This window comes from Pectinophora gossypiella, chromosome 26 (genome assembly GCF_024362695.1).
Source record: "Pectinophora gossypiella chromosome 26, ilPecGoss1.1, whole genome shotgun sequence".
Lineage (NCBI taxonomy): Eukaryota > Metazoa > Arthropoda > Insecta > Lepidoptera > Gelechiidae > Pectinophora > Pectinophora gossypiella.
The window spans coordinates 7170098-7195134 of record NC_065429.1 but is presented as its reverse complement, the minus strand read 5'-3'; the positions used below and the strand labels follow the sequence as shown (position 1 = coordinate 7195134).

The window sequence follows — 25037 nt, the reverse complement described above, 5'->3', positions numbered from 1 at the left end:
ATGAAGATAAAATGGTGATTTTCCTGTTACGTTGTACTTCTTCACGGGTTTTTGATGTTACTTATGGACTTTCCTATATACAATATGATGTAAACGTAGGCACTCTACCTACGTGAGTGATGTTACTCGTTTTCCCTTCTAGATGACGGCTTTGAGGAAAACGTGAGGTGAATCAGGGTAGGTTGTAAAACATGAACAAAGTAACACCTCATATAAGGACTTCTTATTTTTTCAAAGAACGTCTAGGGCCCTGTGCCGAGGTTTTTCTTGCAGCTTCTTTTCCCCGGCCATACAGGTTGTGAGAAGCTGCAGTAGTTATAGGCGGATGAGACGTTCGTTATGTAAAAATTTACGATTCAAAGTGTAACTATGTTACCTACTGAATAAGGATATTTGTCTAAATTTTATATTTATTAATATTTATTTTTTTAAATACAAGTAAGTGCGAAGTAAATGTCAAATAGCAATATTGCTTTCTTAGATGAATTTCTTCGATGTGGCCATTTGAACCCCCTGATGGGAGACATATGCAGTTTTTATCTTAATTAAAACAACCTAACAAAGACATCATAGAAAGTTCCTGAATATTTTTGACAGTAAGTCCATATATCCAACATTTTCTACTTTATCAACAGTGCGCGTGCGTTCTATTCTAACCATTAAAATAACCTAACCAATCAAAACACATTTAACCGCAAACTAACCGAGCAGTTAATTCCCTGACAGATGGTAAGATAACTAACTAATAGGTTAAAGCACCATCAAAATTGGTGCAGTCTCTATTAAGTATCATTTCATAATAAAAAAAAAATATATCGCTATCTCAAAATCTGTTACAACCCTAATTCAAAACAACAAAATACGTACTAAAAATACCTTATTTACCAACTGTATAGACTATCAATAAAAAACTTTACTCCTTTATAAAAAAGCTTTATTTTTATATATCTCAATAATTAATCTAAAATAGTTAAGTATCATTGTACCATATCCAGGCACCTTTAAACCGTATGACACTAGCAATACAGTCTACTTTCCTATGAACTTCAGCACAAAATAGGGGCGATCCAAACTTCAAATAAAAGTTTTCCCCTCATAATAAAATAGAAAAAAAAAATCTTGATGAAATAAATCAATCATTTCACACTGGATTAGCAAGGAGAATCAGAATTGTCTATCTCAAGGGTCAGTTGTATTTGGAACCCTAACTTTTATTATGTAGGTAAAATATACAGGATGTTAGTGACATTTTAACAAAAAAGTTAGAACGTCTACTTGCTTGTACTAAAAGCGATCGTACGTGATTTTTCTTGTCAGAAATGTTTAAGTAAGATTTTGAGTTTTTACTGCGTCGCAATATAAATTGAACAGTCGCTAGACTGGTAGTGGTCCGGCCAAGTAGTTAATGTCATTTGCGACAAATCCACAATTAGCCACGTCAATAAAAAGAAAACAAAAAAAAACTGACTGATTACAGGCTGATCATCTGATTGTCCAAAAGTAAGATGACCCATGCTTCGGACGGCACGTTAAGCCGTTGGTCCCGGTTATTACTTACTGATGTAACTACGTAGTCGTTACATGAGCTATGTCAGGGGCCTTTGGCGGCTCAATAGTAACCCTGACACCAGGGTTGATGAGGTTGGTAATTCACCTCACAACCCACACGATAGAAGAAGATTATTAAATCAAAACTATCATTTCACCCCCTCAAGGACAACTTGTTAATTTGATGACATTAAAGTACCTACCATTCGTTCGATGCACTCATAATGGCGCGCGCCCGCCACGTGCTTTCGCGCCAATTTCTATGTCATATTTATTTTTATTTGTTTTTTACAAAACGGACATTCGAATGCCAGTATGTCAATATTGGGTTTATCACGACAAATATAGGGTAAAGATGGTTGATTACGTAAAATATAATAATAATATATTCACACATGTATGTATACATAAGATGATGTAAGAAAACTAAGATTTTTTTTTTTTTAATACGATCACGAATATTTCCCATTGGCAGAGACGGAATTCCACTTACTGTGACGTGAATTACCAACCTCATCATCCCTGGTGTCAGGGTTACTATTGAACCGCCAAAGGCCCCTGACATGACTCATATAACGACTACGTACTTACATCAGTAAGTAGTAACCGGGATCAACAGCTTAACGTGCCTTCCGAAGCACGGATCGTCTTGCTTTCGGACAATCAGGTGATCAGCCATGTCCTAACCAAACTAGGGACCACAAAGTGATTTTTGTGATATGTCCCCACCGGGAATCGAACCCAGAACCTCCGGATCGTGAGCCCAAAGCTCAACCACTGGACTACGGAGGCCGTTAAATATGTACGATAAATCTCATAGTTTAAATCGTCCACTACCTTTACATTTTCACACCCGAACCAAAATCAAAGACCCGTAATAATAATACTACAAAAAAAATCATGAACATTATAACTCCACGCTAATTTCAATAATCATACGGTTTCTAGTCACACTATATTGTATGTTGCCTCTCGCTCTGGCATATGGCAGTCGTGGTGAGTTAGAAAGAGAGAGGCGAGGTTATGAAGTGGGTCGGGATAGCTGTAATGTTAGAATATTGTCAAGCGTGAAGTGATTATTGGGGTGGGAGAGTATTCATAGTCCAGGTTTCAATTTGGTATTTGGTTGTTTTTATCCATCCCTCTTTTCATCCCCTCAAGGGGTGATTTTCGGGTTAAAAACTATCCTATCGCCGCCCCATTCTGAAATACACGTAACGTAAGTATCTTTTTTGAAAAATTACCTTTTATGTGTCTTTAACAAAACCTCGAATGAATTCCTTTCCGAGTAAAAATTTACATTCCAAATTTATACAAAGAAAAGAAAGAAAGTTTATTCAGTACAACAAACAAGTAAAAATTATAAATAAGGCCCTGGCTCCTAAACACACACTGGATTCTTCACTGAATAATCGACGACGGACGACCTCCGTGGTCCAGTGGTTGAGCGTTGTGCTCACGATCCGGAGGTCCCGGGTTCGAATCCCGGTGGGGACAAATCACAAAAATCACTTTGTGATCCCTAGTTTGGTTAGGACATTACAGGCTGATCACCTGATTGTCCAAAAAGTAAGATGATCCTTGCTTCGGAAGGCACGTTAAGCCGTTGGTCCCGGTTACTACTTACTGATGTAAGTACGTAGTCGTCACATGAGTCATGTCAGGGGCCTATGGCGGCTCAATAATAACCCTGACACCAGGGTTGATGCGGTTGGTAATCCACCTCACAACCCACACGATAGAAGAAGAAGACTGAATAATCTAAATAATTAATACGAAGTCAAAATTCAAATTCAAAAATATTTATTTTTCAAAATTGGCTTACAAAGTTAGCGCTTTTTGAACGTCAAGTGGTTAATGATCATATTAAGATAGCCGGAAAACATTCGCGATAGTGTTATTATATCGGAATATTCAATAAACAAAGTGTACCTATCTATTTTCGCTTCGTGCCAACAAGCCGCTTCATAACCCTAAAGTTTATGCGGCCTTTTCAGTTAATTCGTTTGGGGTTCGCAGTAGGAGTCTGCTCCCAGGGTGGGGGCTTAGGTTTCATCATTCATCGTCATCATATTTCATCATTTAGGTAATTAATCATCATCAAGAAAAAAAAATACATGAGACATGGCTGTATGGGCATAGATCCCTTTGCCTTGCCCTTCGGGGAAAACCAAAACAAAACTCTATATTCGAAAATGACAAATTGCAATATTGCTTTTTAGATGAATTTCTTTAATATGGCCGTTGAGACCCCCTGAGTTATTCGCAACATTGAGTCCCTGACTACAGCTTGGGCCCCTCAGGGTGGGACCGCTACGCTTGTAGTATGATTAATCGGAGGGAATGCAACCCTCCCGCTGTACGCCACTGGGTTGCACTTTTGTATGCACTCCTGTGATGGAGAATTATGTAGGTTACGCGGATAATGCGAATTTGGTGATATTACCAGCACACGACCAGTGATGACCCTGGGAATTTTCCTACTTGGGGAATATTCCATAATTATTATTATTTGAGGAGCTCGGTGGCGCAGCGGTTAACGCGCTCGGTCTGCGATTGTTGAAGTTAAGCAACTTTCGCAAAGGCCGGTTATAGGATGGGTGACCACAAAAAAAAGTTTTCATCTCGAGCTCTTCCGTGCTTCGGAAGGCACGTTAAGCCGTTGGTCCCGGCTGCATTAGCAGTCGTTAATAACCATCAATCCGCACTGGGCCCGCGTGATGGTTTAAGGCCCGATCTCCCTATCCATCCATAGGGAAGGCCCGTGCCCCAGCAGTGGGGACGTTAATGGGTTGATGATGATGATGATTATTATTATTTATTTATAAAGGTACATACAACATTACAGTGTAACCCAATGCGCTGTATGACGAGAAAACATAAGCTCAAGTTTTTTATCTGTTGCTGTGGTGTCCTGAGGTATATGACCTAACCTAGGGCTGGTTTTCCCTTCGCGGGTTGGAAGGTCAGCAGTCACTCTTCAGGTTAGGTAAGCGGACCCTGTGAAAAACGGGATAACGCTAGGAAGATGATGACTGTCGTGTCCCTTTATAATACATGTCTCTTTCTTTCCGATAAAAAAGTCTCACTCAGCACAAGTCGCGGCGTGGGCCACGACGCGCGATTTGGTTTAACCTCTCATATGCCGAGATACCAGACACAATAGATTTTACATTGTGTCTGGTCGAGATCCGCGTTCCGGCGTTCGAAAGATTAATGGGGATCGCCACCTCCTTACCGCTTGCCTAACCTGAAGATTTGAAAAGTTCGGTTCAGATTTAATTGGGATAACCTCACAAAACAAACAAATCAACATCACGTCCAGAAAATCACCATTCTTTTCTTTTTTTTTGACGTGACTTATTGTAGATTTGCCGCAGATGACATTAACTACCTGGCCGGACAAATGGGGAGCGCTAGGCTTTCACCCGGTATAACGTAATACAACAGGCCAGTTGGCCAGTTGGGCGGGAAACTCGGCTCAGGGCATCGTCTGAGAGAAAAATATTTGAAAGAATGAATCGATCCTAGTGGGTCGACAGCGATAAGCGCTGATTGATGGAAAGAAAATCAGCAAAATTATCAAAACCTATTAACACTCAGAGCAAGAGAAGATATCACTCACAGACCCAGGAGCCCATCTCAATTAAGGGTCAGGAGCAAACAGCTTAGCCCCTAAAAAAACAACCAGGGGCAATGTTTGCCAACAAACACTAGGAACCGTGTGCTTACCTAAACAAACATGGCGACTGCAGTCGTTAGCCGACTGGACTCCTATGGCAGTCGAATGAGAGGAAAAAGAACAATAAGCAAAAATTACCTAACACCATAGAATACATACATACATACATAAACTCACGCCCGTAATCCCTAATGGGGTGGGCAGAGCCACAAGTAATCAAAGACAAATAGCAGCCACTGTTGATACGAAGTCCAAAGATGGATATGATGAACCTTATAGAGATAAGGGATCAGCCTATCGCCCATAACATTAGTCCATCATGTTAGAGGACACAATCCGTCTGTCGGTTTTTACGACATGCCCGGGAAGACAAGCAGCTGAACGTGTTCTATGTTTTTTATTTGCTCCCAGAACAGCATAGAATATATTATTATTTATTTAATTTTATGATAAACATAGATGCAATTGATTAGTAACATGGAATAAAACTTAAAAGATAATGTTAGTAATAATAATAATAATAAAAAAGTTTATTTAAGTTTAGTAGTTGTATTTTTATTTGATTTGATTTTATTTATTATTTTAACTTTGAATGTTTTATTATGTAAATTAATGTAAATTATTTTGTAAAGAATATTGAATAATATAATATCGTCACTGGAAAGGCAAAATTACATAAGCGCCAAAATATCCTATAATAGTAGTCCATCTTATGATATCTATTGCTAGACATAGAAATTTAAAAAACAATGTAAACTTACGTTGACGTCATCTAAATTGGATAAATGGGTAAAAAGTTATGATAAAGAACGAATAAAATTCTTTAAATGGCTTTTTCTTGAAATGGCATTTTGGCGCTTACGTAATTTTGCCTTTCCAGTGACGATATAAATTATGGATCATTATAATCTGAAATAAAGCAATTTTAGTTATTTTTTACCCACGACGGAACGGAGCAGGTATATGCGTTTAGGGTGAGAGATGTTTGTTTGTGTGCGTTTGTGCAAAAGTAATGTTCCAGCATATCTTCTAAACTAATGATCCGATTTTGATTAATTATTGCATTCCAAGTTTATCATACGTTCTACTAGGTAATACACCTTTTTTAATGTTTCTTTTATAAGACTTGATCAAATCTACGATCTGGCAAAGACACATGTTTAGGTAAGTTTAAAAAACAAATAAAACACAAACATTTACACACACACACACATACATTTATTTAATTATTTATTTGCTTTATATTTCTTCGCAGAGGCCGGTCATAGGATGGGTGACCACAAAAAAAAAGTTTTCATCTCGAGCTCCTCCGTGCTTCGGAAGGCACGTTAAGCCGTTGGTCCCGGCTGCATTAGCAGTCGTTAATAACCATCAATCCGCACTGGGCCCGCGTGGTGGTTTAAGGCCCGATCTCCCTATCCATCCATAGGGAAGGCCCGTGCCCCAGCAGTGGGGACGTTTATGGGCTGATGATGATGATGATGATGATTGCTTTATATTTATTTATTATATCATTATTCTATTCTGATAAATACCAAATAAAGATGGCGTATTTTAAACTAACCAGCCATAAATAGCGGTCGTTCGGTCGCGTAATGTTATAAAGAAGAGATTTATCCTTATAAAGTGAGAATGAGATTTATTATTGTAATTATAGTAGGTAATTAACAGTTGGTGGTACACTTTGCACTGCGGTATATAAGGATTGGTATGTGATGCGGCAAGAGATGGGTTTTTGTAAGGGGCGAGCATAGAATAAGGAATACTACGTATACGTGATTATTTAGAAGATATGAATGCATGGGATTAACTGTCTGAGAACTGATATTAGGCAGCTAAATTACTCAATTGTATAAAAATATTTAATGTTTGTTTTTTTAAAGAACGTCTAGGGCCCTGTGCCGAGGTTTTTCTTGCAGCTCCTTTTCCCCGGCTATACAGGTTGTGAGAAGCTGCAGTAGTTTTAGGCGGATGAGACGTTCGTTATGTAAAAATCGACGATTCAAAGTGTAACTATGTTACATACTGTATAAAGATATTTATGAATTTGAATATACATACATTATACAGGGTGTTAATGACATCGTAAGCGAATACTAAAGGTGGTATTTATAAACTAATCTCAGTTTCGAGACTGCCCTCAAGATCATGTCAATGTGACAGTTCTCATATAAAAACAGGAACTTTAGCATGATCTTGAGGGCAGTCTTAGCTGAGATCAGTTTATTAATACCAGCCTAAGGGAGACGATTCAGACCATGATTCTGGGTTAATATCAAGTGGAATTTTCCGTCGAAAAATTCATGCATTTTAATGTTTCTATTATATTAGAATTGAATATAATTGTATACGTATATATGTTTGTATATTTTATAATTAGTTGTAGATATAAGTGGAGATCCTTGGGGGAGGCCTATTCCCAGCAGTGGGCGTCGTACGGCTGATGATGATAAGTAAGTTTATTATATTAAGTAATATGTTGCGATGTAGGTATGTATGTTTCGGGAATCGAACGCAGGACCTCTGGATCGTGAGCCCAACGCTCAACCACTGGACCACGGTGGTTGTTATTTTCTCTTTGTGAAAACATACATTGCTATTTATTATATTATCACAAAGAGAATATGATGCGTACGGTTCAAATTACTATTGTCATTGAACTGTTATCACAAATGTGTGGAATGACCTGATGATGGATGAGATGTCTGAAATGTTGAAATTGATCATTATTGGGCTCACGAACCGGACGTCTCAGGTTCGAATCCCGGCGGGGAATATCACAAAAATCACTTTATGATCCCTAGTTTGTTTAGGACATTGCAGGCTGGTCACCCGATCGTCCGAAAGTAAGACGATCCGTGCTTCGGAAGGCATTGCAATACTACAATTTCATCAGTCGTCCCGTGATCATGGCACTTGCAACAGTGTTGAAATATCGGGAGTCTCATATCCCTGATTTAAACGCGGTAAGAACCCGGTATTACGTGTTTTAATTGTGTAGAAAATATAATAACCGCGTAAACTTAAAAAAATATTTTCTTCATGTTTCAATAAAAGAAACGAATACGATCTACTCTGAACCGGCGTGCGTGTATGAAGCAATTGATGAATGTGGAGGAAGCAAGAGAAGTGTGTCAGGATCGAAGCAAATGGACTTCTATAGTCTCTGCTTACCCCGGTGGGAAATAGGCTTGAGTTTATATATGTATGTATGTTCAATAAAAGATTACATTATTAAAACATATTTTTAGTTATTTTGTTACATTTGAAAAAAAAAAGAATTCTATTCTATTCTAAAGCAGGCTGAATGACGTTAAAGCCTTAGCCTTTCCTTAGTTCGTATTAAAACTTCAATATTGACGTTTTGTTAGGGTAATGTGCTTTGATTAACTAGTATGTAACTTGAATAGTAAATCAATTATTACACTTGCGATAACCTAGGGGTTACTACGTACTTGGTATGATGTTATCAGGTCACAGTTCGGGCAGATGGTGATAGAGAGGGTGCTAATTAGAAAGATTACGAAGGCTATTAGCATAGGATGTTTGAGTAAACGTAGATTTTTTTTTAACGTGACTTATTGTAGATTTCTTGAGGCGGGCAGTAATTAATAATTGTATGCCGGGTGCCTCCTATTTAGACATTTTAAAAAGAATAATTTCATATCAATTCTCACAAAATAGTACAATCATAATCTTGGCCGGTAGGAGAGGTAACGCGAACAAAGAACTACTTACTCATTATATTTCCTTACTTAACAGCCTACCGAATGTAGCACAAGTGATTTTGTTTGCATTGCCTTTCAGCCAAAGTCAGCTAAAAACCGAAAATAAGTTTAGACATGATCTAAACCTGACGTTGCATACTTTAGTATGCGATTATTATAATAAGTTTCAGTTTATTGATACGAATTCCTATGTTAGGAATTTTTATTTGACCAAAGATAGATATTACTATCTATCTAACTTTTACAAAAGACAAATAGCGAAGTCGCTATCCTTTTTTTTTACAATAGAATCAGCCAATTCGTTGGCTTTTAACGCGTCTGCTCCTATTGAGCAGCCTATTTTTATTTCTGACATTTGTAATTTAAATTAAATTTAATGACAACAGAGAAAAACTTTGGCTGTAGTAAGTTAAATGAGGACATATTAAATATAAAATGCAATAAGAAAAATACAAATGTAATCAACCTGGTACACCAAAACATACAAGGAATATTGGGCAAGGAACTTGAAATTGAACTTTTTTTAAACAGTAATTGTGTTGATATTATGTGCGTAACTGAACATTGGCTAAAAAAACATGAGTTCGTTTGCTTCAATAATCACCAGGTTGCCAGCTCGTACAGCAGGGAGACGGCTATCCGTGGCGGTTCATTAATATTAGTACGTAATTGTTTAAAATATAAGGAACGAACGGATATTGTAAGTCTCTCAGTTGAGCGAACTGTTGAGCTAGCCTGTATTGAACTCAGCCGGCTTATTGTATTGAGCGTATACAGACCCCCCGCTTCATCTTATGATCTATTTGAGAAAGTTATTGATGAAGCTTTATGCAAATTATGTAATAAAAGCAAACATGTTATCGTCTGCGGTGATTTCAATATTGATATTCTGGAAAATTGCTCATTAAGTACTACATTCAAATCTTTATTTCTGTGTTATAATCTTGTAAATCTTTTTTCAGAACCAACCCGAATCACGTCACAGTCCGCGAAATGTATCGATAATATTTTTAGTAACTTAGAACCTTGTGATAAATTAATAATTAATAAATTAAAGTCAGATCACTGTGGTCAACAAATATCTTTCAACTTATTTATTGACCGCTCTCTGAAAAAGGATGTTACATGCAATCCCATATCAAGTAGTCGTTTAGAACAATTCAAAGATAATATGTCAAACAAATTACCAGAACTTCCTTACTGTGATGACCCAAATTTGTTATATAACTCCCTATTTAATCTAACAAAATCGGAAGTTAGTAAAGTATTTAAGGCAAAAACAATTAAGAAAGCAGACACACCAATTTTTAGTGACTGGGCGACGGTAGGAATTTATAAGAGTAGAAACAGGTTGTATGAACTTTATGAAGAAAGAACATACAATCATAGCGTAGCTTTTCACGACTATGTAAAACGGTATTCAAAAGTTTTCAAACGTGTTTGCGTTACCGCGAAGGCAATGTTTGTTAGCAGTAAAATTAAAGGTAGCTCAGATATTATTAAAATGACTTGGAAAGTTATAAATAGCGAAAATGGGAAAGTCAAAGCACGCGATCTCGAGTATCAATTACAAATTGACGGTAAACTACTCACAAATGATAAGCAAGTTGCTGAAGCTTTTGAAAAATTCTTTACTGACATTCCATTTTCGACTACCAAGGACTTGAAGTCATCTCCTGCACTCGCTCAATCACTTGTAAAGGAGCACATAGATACGTCCAAAGTAGATAAACTAACATTTACACACGTGAGTCCTAGGGACGTCTTAAGAGCTTTTAAATCTTTAGAAATGAAAAAGACTGCAGATCTTCATGGTCTCTCTGTTAAAGTCATTAACTCTGTGATTGATTGCATAGCTCCCTATCTATCATGTATATTTAATAAATGTGTAGACAATGGTGTGTTTCCAGATTTAATGAAGCACAGTAAAGTCATTCCATTGTTTAAAGCTGGTAGTACTTCTGACCCTACTAATTTTAGACCAATATCTATACTACCCACGCTTAGTAAAATATTTGAAAAAATTTTATTACTGCAATTACTTCAACATTTCAATTTAAACAATTTAATGTCTAATAAACAATTTGGTTTCACAAAGGGTCGCTCAACAACCGATGCTGGTGTTGAGTTAATAAATCATGTTTTTCAGGCTTGGGAGGAGTCCAAAGATGCTATTGGTGTCTTTTGTGACCTTTCCAAAGCCTTCGATTGCGTTTGTCATGATATATTGATCGCGAAACTTCGTCACTATGGAATAACAGATAATGCCATCGCTCTTTTGGAGTCGTACCTTAGTGGCCGCGTTCAGAGGGTTGATGTGCATGGCTCCAGATCGTGTGGATCTAACGTCACTATAGGCGTCCCGCAGGGCTCAATTCTAGGTCCATTTCTATTCCTAGTTTACATAAACGACCTACCTAGTCTTGTAAAACATGAAGTGGTGCTGTTTGCAGATGATACCTCCTTACTTTTTAAAGTAAAGAGACGACAAGATTCCTTTGACGATGTAAACAACGCCATTTCAGAGGTAGTGGATTGGTTTACTGTAAACAACCTGCTACTTAATGAAAATAAAACAAAATATGTTTATTTTACGTTATCGAATGTTAGTAGGCCGCTCGATTCTATTATTGTAAAAAATAAGGAATTGGACCTCACGGATACTGCTGTATTTTTGGGAATTACTTTGGACGCTAAGTTGCAATGGAGTCCTCATATTGATAAGTTGTCCAAAAGGCTCAGCTCAGCAGCATTCGCGGTCAAAAAAATTCGTTTAATAACCGATGTAGAAACCGCGCGATTAGTTTATTTTGCCTACTTCCACAGTCTAATGTCGTACGGCATCTTGCTGTGGGGTCATGCTGCAGATGTGAACAGCATTTTTGTTCTGCAAAAGCGGGCCATTCGGGCGATTTACAAATTGGGACCCAAGATGTCACTTAGAAATAAATTTAAAGAAATTAATATTTTAACTATGGCATCACAATATATCTTTGAAAACTTAATATATGTAAAAAAACATATAGGATTATTTGCAAAAAATAGCGATCGGCACATTGTTAATACCCGGAATAAAAATAAACTTGCTTTACAAGTCAGTCGATTACATAAGATTACTAAATCTTTTAAGGGGCAATGTATACGTTTTTACAATAAGATTCCCATTGACATTCAGAATTTGCCTTTCAACTGCTTTAAGAAAGTAGTTAAACAAAAACTTTACAAAAAAGGTTATTATAAAGTTAGTGATTATTTAGAAGATATGAATGCATGGGATTAACTGTCTGAGAACTGATATTAGGCAGCTAAATTACTCAATTGTATATCAATATTTTATGTTTATTTTTATTTTTTTTAAAAGAACGTCTAGGGCCCTGTGCCGAGGTTTTTCTTGCAGCTTCTTTTCCCCGGCTATACAGGTTGTGAGAAGCTGCAGTAGTTTTAGGCGGATGAGACGTTCGTTATGTAAAAATTGACGATTCAAAGTGTAACTATGTTACCTACTGAATAAAGATATTTTTGAATTTGAATTTGAATTTGCCATGACATTAACTACTTGGCCGGACAAATGGGGAGCGCTAAGGGCCCCCGGTACAAAATTTAAGACAACAGGCCTGAGGGTGCCCAGTTGGGCGTGAACTTCGACCCAGAGAGTCGTCTGAGAGGCAGAATATTTGAAAGAATTATAGCTATAAGCGCTGAATGACGGAAATCGTCGACCACGCCGGCGGGGTCGGTATCGGATTTGCACCAACTGGCACTCCCCGTTTGAGAAGCAAGCCAGTGTACCACAGGACTGCAATGACAATGAAAAAGTAACAAAGCCATATTCTTCTCTTCTTCTATCGTGTGGGTTGAATTACCAAACTCATCAACACTGGTGTCAGGGTTACTAATGAGTCGCCAAAGGCCTCTGACATGGCTCAAGTAACGACTACTTACTTACATCAGTAAGTAGTAACTGGGACCAACGGCTAAACCATATTTAATTACGCCCTATATTACAAAATGATTTACTTATTTTAAAATAAATTTATGTTTACATTATAACAACTTGTAATGCATTTGATTATAATTATAATACCAATAGTAAACATGACACGTACTAGAGGATACCCCCTGACCCGCCTGTAAAAACAACCAGACGTACTGACGCTTTTATGTCAATATATATACAGGGGTATAACGTAGAACCCTTGCCCAGGGATACGGGTGAAGACCTCAACGGTTGCAGAGGCGGAGATGGGAGCCATCGGTACGGCAATGCAGGACGGAAGGGGCAAGTCACAGTGACTGTAACCTGGAACCTGACAGAGGGCAGCAGTAACTGTCAGTACTATTCAGAGGTGGACAGGAGTCCTAGTACGGCTTTGAAATAGACTACTCTGGGCGCCACTCCACTCGCGTCAGACAGAGTACTGCGGGGCGGAAGGCAAGAGGGAAACCACTGCCCTATTTTTCCCTAAAAAGTAGCATGGAGAATGCTACACCGACAAGAGCGTGGGTCTTAGTGATGTGATGATATAAATACAGGGTGTAAGTGACATCGTAACGAATACTGAGGGGGATGATTCAGTCCAGGATTCTGAGTTGACATCAAGTGGAATTTTCCGTCGCAAAAGTATAAAATTGAAAATAATTTAAAAAGACATATGTCCTTAAATATTCCGAGAGGAAATTCCGTTTGATATCAACTCAAAATCATGGTCTGAGTAAACCAACTCAGTATTAGTTACGGTGTCACTAACACCCATACGTACTTGTATGGCTACCGTACGTTCTTGTACGGGGTGTAAGTGTCATCGTAACGAATATTGTGGGGAGTGATTCAGCTCATTATTCTGAGTTAATATCAGGTAGAATGTTCCATCGCAAAATTATAGAATTGAAAACAATTTAAAAAAATTGTTGCTTGATATATAGAAATCAAACTATGTGTAGAATTATTTAATTTAATTAAGAGTTGGTGAGGTAAAACCTAGCTCAGAGGCTGGTGGGGAGCGGAGAGTTGCCGTTCTATACGAAGTATTATTCCTTACTCTATGGTTTCGGTTCGCTTCTATGCTGTTCTGGGAGCAAATAAAAAACATAGAACACGTTCAGCTGCTTGTCTTCCCGGGCATGTCGTAAAAACCGACAGACGGATTGTGTCCTCTAACATGATGGACTAATGTTATGGGCGATAGGCTGATCCCTTATCACCATAAGGTTCATCATATCCAGCTTACGACATCGTATCAACAGTGGCTGCAAGTTGTCTTTGATTACTTGTGGCTCTGCCCACCCCATTAGGGATTACGGGCGTGAGTTTATGTATGTATGGTTTCGGTTTCGGCAGAAAATGTTACTAATGTTACTAAAAGGCAGGAAACTACAGTCCATCATCCATCTAAGGACTTTGTATCAACAGTGGCTGCAAGTTTTCTTCTGACTGCTTATGACTCTGTTCATTATTATCAATTTTCAACACATTTTTTATTCATTATCTTTCCAATAAACATCTATAACACACTTAATTAGCGATGTTTAATAAAATAATGTTGTAATGTAATAAATAATTGATTTGTTTATCTCATTCGGAGTTATCAGTGTGTGACAGTTTCGTATATGAGTCAATTTATAAGTGACGATTTGAAAGTTTTGAAACCTAATGATTCTATCGAGCTTCGGAGAACACAATTAAAACACATAATAACGGGTTCTTACCGCGTTTTAAATGGGGATATGAGACTCCCGATATTTCGACACTGTTGCAAGTGCCATGATCACGGGATGATTGATGAGATTGGAGTGGGTAGGGTCCCCATTTTAAACGCGGTAAGAACCCGTTATTATGTGTTTTAATTCGGAGAACACGTTAGTAGTTGGTCCCCGCTACTATTTACTTGAGTAAGTAGTCGTTACATGAGTCATGTCAGGGGCCTTTGGCGGCTCAATAGTAAGGGTAGGGTAAATGTGGGATAGATGCCCTAATAGGATAGATGCCTAAGAAAACACATTGGGACTTGTACGAGCACTACACGCATAGTTTTTTGTTTAAATACTAGCATATCCCCTCCCACACGCCAGTCGACGCCAAGTGTTTCACTGGGATGGACGCATCGCGAGTTTTGGCGCGAAATACATTGTCGACGCCGATAAATTTGCGAATTTTCGTTACATATACCGTTTTTGGTGACCACAAAAAAAAAAGTTTTCATCTCGAGCTCCTCCGTGTTTCGGAAGGCACGTTAATCCGTTGGTCCCGGCTGCATTAGCAGTCGTTAATAACCATCAATCCGCACTGGGCCCGCGTGATGGTTTAAGGCCCGATCTCCCTATTCATCCATAGGGAAGGCCCGTGCCCCAGCAGTGGGGACGTTAATGGGCTGATGACGATACCGTTTAACGTTTCGTTTTTCGTTTTCGTTATATTGAATTGGAAATGTTTCTAAACTGTAACAATATTTGCATGCTATTGTTGATAGCTGATAAGGAGGGACTTTTATGAGCATTCATCTATTAATCTACCCTTTTCAAAAGCAAATAAATAGTATTTCTATTTACGTACCTAAGGGTAAGGGTTGATGAGGTCGGTTATAGTTCTCACAACCCACATAAGAGGAGATCAATCGATTCTTGAATCATCTCCCTATCGATATCCCTATTTCACAGGGTCCGTTTACCTGACCTGAAGACTTGTTAGTTCCGGTTTTTACAGAAGCGTCTGTATCTGACCTTCCAACCCGCGTAGATTTTTTTTGGACGTAACTTATTACAAACTATCACAAACACAGAACTGTGCAGATTGGCTGGGCAAAATACTGTGGAGGCTGATATCAGCACACGGAAATGGCGGTGGATTGGTCATGTCTGCCTTTGAAGACCTGTGGAACATCCCGACGAGCTTTGACCTGGTGTGCGCGTGGAAAACGCAAAAGGGAGAGTTGAATCCCTCGGCATGTCATGGGAGTAATCATCAGAGGCTGCAAAAGATCGCGAGGAGTGGAAATCTGTTATTAGAGCCTTACATCCCAACAGGGGATAAAAGGAAGGAAGTATGCAAATAAAGAATATTGGATTAGAAGAAGGATTTGTTGTTTATGGAACACGATGTTCGTGCGTCACCCAACAGGGTCCACATAATACCAGCGTCGTGGTTCACGCCGCGACTTGTGCTGAGTGAGGCCCTTTTATCTCAGGACTTCCACCACCACAGTATGATCATTTCGACAAACATCTGTCTTGCTTTTTTGTAATTGTTTTAGTGGAAAGATATGATGTTGTTGTTTTTTTTTTGTGTCGTTTTTTTTTTTAACTATTTCTATTCTATTCTAATTATTATAGGTTTGCCCTGTTTTTCTACCTGGGTAAACTGAGAATGATGATTTCAATTTGGAACAAAACTCCTTTGTCAATAATACGTAGCCTGAAAATTAAACTGCATTTGTACCCTTACCTATACCCGCGATTATGCATTGTAATGTAATTGTAACAGATGCAATTATGGTGTAATTTCCAGTCAATATCGATTACTTAAATCGATATTGTCTGAGCATTCGATTACACGTTCTATGTTTTAATCGCTCCCAGTCCGGCATGGAAGCCCACGCCGATATCCCCGCAAGGGTAGGTAGATGCATACTATGATGATTGATGAATGTGGAAAGCAAGAGAAGTGTGTCAGCATCGAAGCAAAAGGAATTCCATAGTCTCTGCTAACCCCGGTGGGAAATAGGCGTGAGTTTATGTATGTATCACTCAACAAGATGTATGAAATGACCGTTAATACGCCGATAACGTCGTCAATTCGCGGGTACACAATAAATTTGTTAATGTTGTCCATTATTTATTATAGTGTGCGCGAATTATCATCGAATGGCCGACCTCGACCGCTTTACAACTAATGATGCAGTAAAGCTAAAACCAGTGGCGTAGCTCCAACAAGCTTTAAGCATAGCCACACCCCGGACACTTCATACAAACAGCTTCGTTTTACACAGACACTACACATTGACATTATCAACACGTGCAACTGTGTGTGTGACGTCTAGGGCTGCCAATTATAATACCTAATTTAACCGTTATTACTAACGGCCTCCGTGGTCCAGTGGTTGAGCGTTGGGCTCACGATCCGGAGGTCATGGAGTATTGAGCCACCAAAGGCCCCTGACATGGCTCATGTAACGACTACGTACTTACATCAGTAAGTACTAACCAGGACCAACGGCTTAACGTGCCTTCCGAAGCACGGATCATCTTACTTTTTGGTCAATCAAGTGATCAGCCTGTAATGTCCCAACCAAACTTGGGATCACAAGTGATTTTTGTGATATGTCCCCACCGGGATTCGAACCCGGAGCCTCCGGATCGTGAGCGTAACGCTCAACCACTGGACCACGGAGGCCGGATTTGGAGTGAATGTAAATTATACTATACACTACTGCCTACCCCTTCAGTGATGCTATGTTTATGTTTAAATAAAAATAAAAAGGTTGTTACCTTACTGTGTGTATATGTGGTGTAATAGCAACTATCTGGTGACAAGCTTCTATTGATGTTTGGGATTCAACACCACACGCTTATGAATTCTACTTTTTTACAGTCACTTAAGCTTGTGAGAACGGAATATATCAGAACGCAGATTCTAATTTTAAATTAGATGGCGAAGATTTTGCTCGTCAAATCGACGAATTAAAACAGCTTTATCAGATATCGAATGTTCTGGTAGGTATTTGCCTATTATAACGTAGGATCACGTTTGTAACGACCTCCGTGGTCCAGTGGTTGAGCGTTGGGCTCACGATCCGGAGGTACTGGGTTCGATTCCCGGTGGGGACATATCGCAAAAATTACTTTATGTTTGTCCGAAAGATGATCCGAGCTTCGGAAGGCACGTCAAGCCGTTGGTCCCGGTTACTACTTATTGATGTATGTACGTAGTCGTTACATGAGTCATGTCAGGGGCCTTTGGCGGCTTAATAGTAACCCTGATACCAAGGTTGATGGGGTTGGTAATCCACCTCACAACCCACACGATAGAAGAAGAAGAGAGTCATTATATTCATTTAGCTCAAAAGCGGGCTAAGAGGCATAATCAGGATGGTGGTGGTTTTATGTGCTTCTTTATGTTTCCCATATCCTATTCTTGCGCTGTATCTATTGACTTTTTTCTTCAACTATCTGTGCTTCCCTTCTGTGCTGTGCTACTCAATAAACTATACATAAAGGAGTTGCGGCTAGTTATTGGAGGGTACGGTCACGAGCATTAATATGTATACACTTTGGTGCCATGTTACATTAACTTTTTTTGTCAAATTGAACTGTAAGTCTCACTAAATGTCAAATATGTTAGTGCGACAGTCCTAAAGTGGGTACATTATATTGCTCATGACTGTACCTATCATCTACCTACCACCAGCGGAGCCCACATCCGTATCTCCGCCGTTATGCCAAGCTACGGAGACGCTTTCGCATTCTTCAAGTGGTAGGTTTGCATAACATTGCATCACGCCTATACAGGCGATACCCCCAAAAGGGCAGGCCAGAGGTATAGTACAGTCATGAGCAATATAATGTACCCACTTTAGGACTCTGTCGCACTAACATATTTGACATTGAGTGAGACTTACAGTTCAATTTGTCAAAAAAGTTAATGTGACATGGTACCAAAGTGTACACATATTAATGCTCGTGACCGGACACCCACTCCGCTCCTGTCATGTTCAAATCCAATGTAATAGGATCATCTCTCTAGCATTATCCCGTTTCTCACAGGGTCCTCTTACCTAACGTGAACATTTGACAGGTCCGGTTTGTTACAGAAGCGACTGCCTGTCTGACCTTCCAACCCGAAGGGAACCACCAGCCCAATACAGGTTAGGTCACATACCTCCGAAACGCATTTCTCGGGAACGTGGGTTTCCTCACGATGTTTTCCTTCACCGCTGAGCACGTGATCATGTAATAGGATAAAAAATATTAACAAATATTTATATTTCGATTTTCCTCAAAGTAATCTCTAGACGCGATATTTTCTCACGACTCCTCCTAACCTGCCACGTATGATGAATGTGGTACATGTAACAGTTTCTACATAAACCGTGTCGATCCGTATTTGGCAGGGTTATATTGTCAGACTTTGATTCATACAGGTTTAAGATATGTCGGCCTATTGTAAAATATTTGCGCGGGTGCCATTTTATAAGCTGCAGCGGAATGTAATTGGGAAATTATGAATGCTACGGCGCGGCGGTGCGAAATCCGAAATGTCACGATGGATGTAATTAACTGTGTGTTCGTTACATGAGTCATGTCAGGGGCCTTTGGGTGTTACAGGCTGATCACCCGATTGTCCGAAAGTAAGACGATCCTTGCTCGGAAGGCACGTTAAGCCGTTGGTCCCGGTTAATACAACATCAGTAAGTACGTAGTCATTACACGAGTCATGTCAGGGGCCTTCGGCGGCTCAATAGTAACCATGACACTAGGTTGATGGGGTTGGTAATCCACCTCACAATCCACACGATAGAAGAGAGGAGAATACCTAATATTGGCCCCGTTTCCTGCAGACACATCCTCATTTTAAGTTATACCTGTCATTTTCTTATCCGCCAAAAAGGAAAAGGATGGATGATTTATTCCACCTCTCAGCCCACACGAGAGAACAATACTTTCGTGAACAAATTATTTTAGGGTTTCTTGCGAAAATGGCAAACCAGAGACTCATTTATTTATTTATAAAAAAGGTACACCAATAGCTTATTATAATAAAACATTAAAAGAAATAATAGTTACATCAGGAATTAGACTGTTACATAAGCCAATTATAGGTGCAAACAACATGTGCAGTTAAGACAACGTAATCGTTTAGTAGATAACTAAATCTCTGTATTTTTTTTTAAAGAACGTCTAGGGTTCCCATTGACATTCAGAATTTGCCTTTCAACTGTTTTAAGACAGTAGTTAAACAAAAACTTTACAAAAAAGGTTATTATAAAGTTAGTGATTATTTAGAAGATATGAATGCATGGGATTAACTGTCTGAGAACTGATACTAGGCAGCTAAATTACTCAATTGTATACCAATATTTTATGTTTATTTTTATTTTTTTAAAGAACGTCTAGGGCCCCGTGCCGAGGTTTTTCTTGCAGCTTCTTTTCCCCGGCTATACAGGTTGTGAGAAGCTGCAGTAGTTTTAGGCGGATGAGACGTTCGTTATGTAAAAATTGACGATTCAAAGTGTAACTATGTTACCTACTGAATAAAGATATTTTTGAATTTGATTTTGAATTCTTCTACAAATGCTTTTTTTATTATTTTAAAACGCGTCTCGGCTGTCGCTTGGACCACACCCCAACAGCGGTGTAAGAAGGTAACACTGCACCAAACATGGCTAGATCAATGGCATCGATTGTGATACTAAATCGCATACTGATTGATAGCTTAGCTTTAATTAAATATGAAATACTTATTGAAACTTGTTTATTGCACCCGATTCTGTTCGTTTAGATTTCTTTTCTGATCAGCTAAAGCTGTGGCTTAGAGAGAAGGTTTTTTATTATTTTAGAGAATTATGTGGTGTGTGTGTGTGTGTGTGATGTGTGTTCTGATGTAAATGAGTAGTCTTACATGAGCCTCGTTAGGGGATTTTGGCGGTTCAATAGTAACCCTGACACCAGGGTTGATGAGGTTGGTACTCCACCTCGCAACTCCCACGATAGAAGAAGTGAGTTATAAACGTATAAACTGCCTATATATGTCCCACTGCTGGGCACAGGCCTCCCCTCAATCAACCGGAGGGGGTATGGAGCATACTCCACCACGCTGCTCCAATGCGGGTTCGTGGAGGTGTTTTTACGGCTAATAGCCGGGACCAACGGCTTAACGTGCCCTCCGAAGCACGGAATCATCTTACTTTTTCGGACAATCAGGTGATTCAAGCCTGAAAAGTCCTTACCAAACAAAGGACAGTCTCACAAAGTGATTTCGACAATGTCCCCATCGGGAATCGAACCCGGACCTCCAGATCGTGAGTCTAAAGCTCTAACCACTAGACCACGGAGGCTGTTAAGTGAGTTATTCCATCCTAATAATATTATGTACTTTCGATGTAAATATAATTTATCATTATACGCACTCCTCGCCAGCTATGTTTAAGTCCCATGTAATAGGGGACGAGCCTATTGCCAATAACCGGGCACATACCCTGGACACCACGTGATATCGATATGAGGAGCTCGGTGGCGCAGCGGTTAACGCGCTCGGTCTGCGATTGTTGAAGTAAAGCAACTTTCGCAAAGGCCGGTCATAGGATGGGTGACCACAAAAAAAGCTTTCATCTCGAGCTCCTCCGTGCTTCGGAAGGCACGTTAAGCCGTTGGTCCCGGCTGCATTAGCAGTCGTTAATAACCATCAATCCGCACTGGGCCCGCGTGATGGTTTAAGGCCCGATCTCCCTATCCATCCATAGGGAAGGCCCGTGCCCCAGCAGTGGGGACGTTAATGGGCTGATGATGATGATGATGATTATTATTGCGCATGGCAAACAAAAATAAAATATCCTGCATGGATCATATATCCAGCTTAAGCTCCCTTAACCAAGTCTCTTGACGATGACGCATAAGAAGTCAATTAAGTGTGGAAGATACGCGGAGGCTGGAGTGGAACATCTTCGAAGGCACAAATTCGGACCTTGTTCGGGATCCCGTGAGGAGGGTCCCTGGCTTTGTCTCCAAACGAAAAATCTGGACCCGACTGAACCGGTGTATTCATATTCAATATTCTTTATTTGCATACTATGATGGTGTACAAGTTTGTAAGTTACATGTATGAGTTTCACATAGACCCTTTCGGGCACAACAAAATAGAAGTTTAAAAGAGAAGAGGAAGCTTTTCAAATGGTAACATCAGTATCATTAAGGTATTCACTAGTGCTGTAGTAACATTTATTAATGAGAAGTTCTTTTATTTTTTTAATAAAGATTTTGTCACTTTTTTCTTCTTTTAATATGTTAGGCAGTTAATTATAAATATTGATGGACATCACATATGGGCTAGAAGAATGTAGGACGAGTCTAGATATAGGTAAGTTTAATCTTTTTCCATGGCGCAATGTGTATTTTACAGGGGGATCTTCGCGACGTTTAAAAAAATCTTGGTGTTTACGAACAAATTTACAAATTTCTAAAATATATAGAGAAGGAAGTGTAAGTATTTTATGATTTCGGAAGTGTGGTCGACAGCTTGTAGTGTGTAGGAACGACCTTGGAGAGTCGAACCATCACCTACATAAATGGGGCTTAAAGGAATCGCCATACTGTGAATGTGGTCACCCGGACCAAATATCTCACACAGTGAACGTCCTGCATTGTGTGATCGATTATCTATCTATAATCCAAACATTGAAAAGTGTTTACATATGATCATCATCATCATCATCAGCCGTACGACGCCCACTGCTGGGCATAGGCCTCCCCCAAGGATCTCCACGACGATCGGTCCCGCGCTGCCCGCATCCAACGGCTTCCCGCGACCTTCACCAGATCGTCGGTCCACCTTGTAGCGGGCCTACCCACTGAGCGTCGTCCGACACGTGGTCGCCATTCCAGAACCCTTCCGCCCCAGCGGCCATCGGTTCTCCTCGCTATGTGTCCTGCCCACTGCCACTTCAGCTTTGCAATTCTCCGAGCTATGTCGGTGACTTTAGTTCTCCTGCGGATCTCCTCATTTCTGATTCGATCCAGCAGGGAAATACCGAGCATAGCTCTCTCCATTGCCCGCTGAGCGACACCGAGCCTCCTCACGAGACCCATAGTAAGCGGCCACGTATGATATTATACTATACTCCTCTGGCTACCCCTTCGGAGATACAGGCGTGATGATATGTTATGTGTAAGGTTAAAATATAGAGTACATAAACTGTATGAAATGAAGTTACGAAGTTTCATGCGAACAAAGACGCGGGCAGAATGTATGAAATAAACAAATTGATGATTCATTTATAAAATTTATGAGGTACAGTCATGAGCAATATAATGTACCCACTTTAGGACTCTGTCGCACTAACATATTTGACATTTAGTGAGGCTTACAGTTCAATTTGTCAAAAAAGTTAATGTGACATGGTTTCAAAGTGTATACATATTAATGCTCGTAACCGTATGTAGTCGTCAGCTCATAGTTTGTTTTTACACCCAACCTCGCGACTATACCCCAATTGGGTCGTGTACAGTCATGAGCAATACTTATAATGTACCCACTTTAGGACTCTGTCGCACTAACATATTTGACATTTAGTGAGGCTTACAGTTATGTAAAAATTGACGATTCAAAGTGTAACTATGTTACCTACTGAATAAAGATATTTTTGAATTTGAATTTGTCAAAAAAGTTAATGTGACATGGTACCAAAGTGTATGCATATTAATGCTCGTGACCGTACTGCCGGGTTTGGATTCTAAGTCGCATCCATAAGAGAGAAATCCCTGTTCGGAAAACGCGTGACTACGCCGTGGTGTCACAGGTTTGAATCCTGACTCGGCCTCGAAACCACTCAATTCGACTTTATGAGTTGGAATTCATGTTTGGATCACGGATAATCGAATCACGTGGTTTCCAGGAATTGTGCCTGGTTACTGGCAATAGCACAGCCTCCGTGGTCTAGTGGTTAGAGCGTTAGGCTCACGATCTGGAGGTCCGGGTTCGATTCCCGATGGGGACATTGTCGAAATCACTTTGTGAGACTGTCCTTTGTTTGGTAAGGACTTTTCAGGCTTGAATCACCTGATTGTCCGAAAAAGTAAAAATGATTCCGTGCTTCGGAGGGCACGTTAAGCCGTTGGTCTCGGCTATTAGCCGTAAAAACACCTCCACCAACCCGCATTGGAGCAGCGTGGTGGAGTATGCTCCATACCCCCTCCGGTTGATTGAGGGGAGGCCTGTGCCCAGCAGTGGGACGTATATAGGCTGTTTATGTATGTATGTATGTACTGGCAATAGCCTCGCCCCCTATTACCTTATATTATTATTTGGGTCTTAAACATAGCTGGCGAGGAGTGTATGTATAAATTGTACTTTACACCTCTACCAAGCCGTTCGTCTTGGATACTACTTCCTGATGCAAGTAAGTAGTCGTTACATGAGTCCTGTCAGGGGTTTTGGCGGCTCAATTTATCCACCTGGCAACCCACACGATTGAAGTAAGTAAGTAAAATATTTATTTCCTCTACAAATAACATTTATTTATTTATTTATTTATTTATTGTTCTTATACCAGTTTACAATCATTTTATAGCATGAACATTAATAATGGCCCCGATTCCTGCAGACACCGCCTAATTTTATTTAAAGTTATATCCGTCATTTTCATATCCGTCGAAAAGGAAAGGGACGGATAATTCACAGCTCTTAATTTTAGGAAGAATGAGTAAATGAATGAATAACCCGGGCGAATCAAATAGTATGTCGCTGGTATGCAATCCGTTTGACGTGCTGTCTACTTACCTGTGTCGGGTTATTGACTGATGTAAAATTTTTAGACGGTTGTTTTAGATTTGTCCTTAAAATTGACGTGTGTTCCATAAATTTTATGCTTGTCGATTACCCGTCCTTTTCCTTTTCGGCGGATAAGAAAATGACAGATATACCTTAAAATAAAATTAGATGGTATTTACAGGAATTAGCACCAATATTTGTAGAGGCTGTAGCCTAAACTAGGGTATCCTGTGTTATAGGTATAGAAGAAGTATAAGTGAATACAATAAACACTTCTAGTCAATTTTACAGGTTTTAAAATAACAAAATGGCTGCTTGCTTCGACCTCGAACGCCCCTATAACATTAACGGCGGATCCGGGAACCATACAGTGATTCATTAGCTATTAATTCTCCGTTAATTGAGCACTTTTGTGGAAAAATCGCGGTTTATAGTTTTATTGCTTTAGCGGGGTTAGTGCCAAGATGGTGAAACGATCAACGGGTCTTGATCAGTTCGCGGGAATGTTCTTGTTGTAAAAAATCTTTAATAGTAAGGACACTGTCTGCTTTTCTTTGACTCCTGTCCTCCGCCTCTGAATTCTATTCTACATTTTTCAATTACT

The 25037-nt window shown here is 39.5% G+C and overlaps 1 long non-coding RNA gene across 1 annotated transcript in view; it reads right to left on the bottom strand.

Moving 5' to 3' along the window:
- Nucleotides 1-22755, bottom strand: part of LOC126378595 (uncharacterized) — a 99437-nt gene extending 76682 nt beyond the window's left edge. Inside the window, exon 1 of the long non-coding RNA XR_007568120.1 lies at nucleotides 22474-22755. This is a non-coding gene — a long non-coding RNA (uncharacterized LOC126378595). The remainder of the gene's footprint in view (nucleotides 1-22473) is intronic.
- Between the last annotated feature and the right edge of the window lie 2282 nt (nucleotides 22756-25037).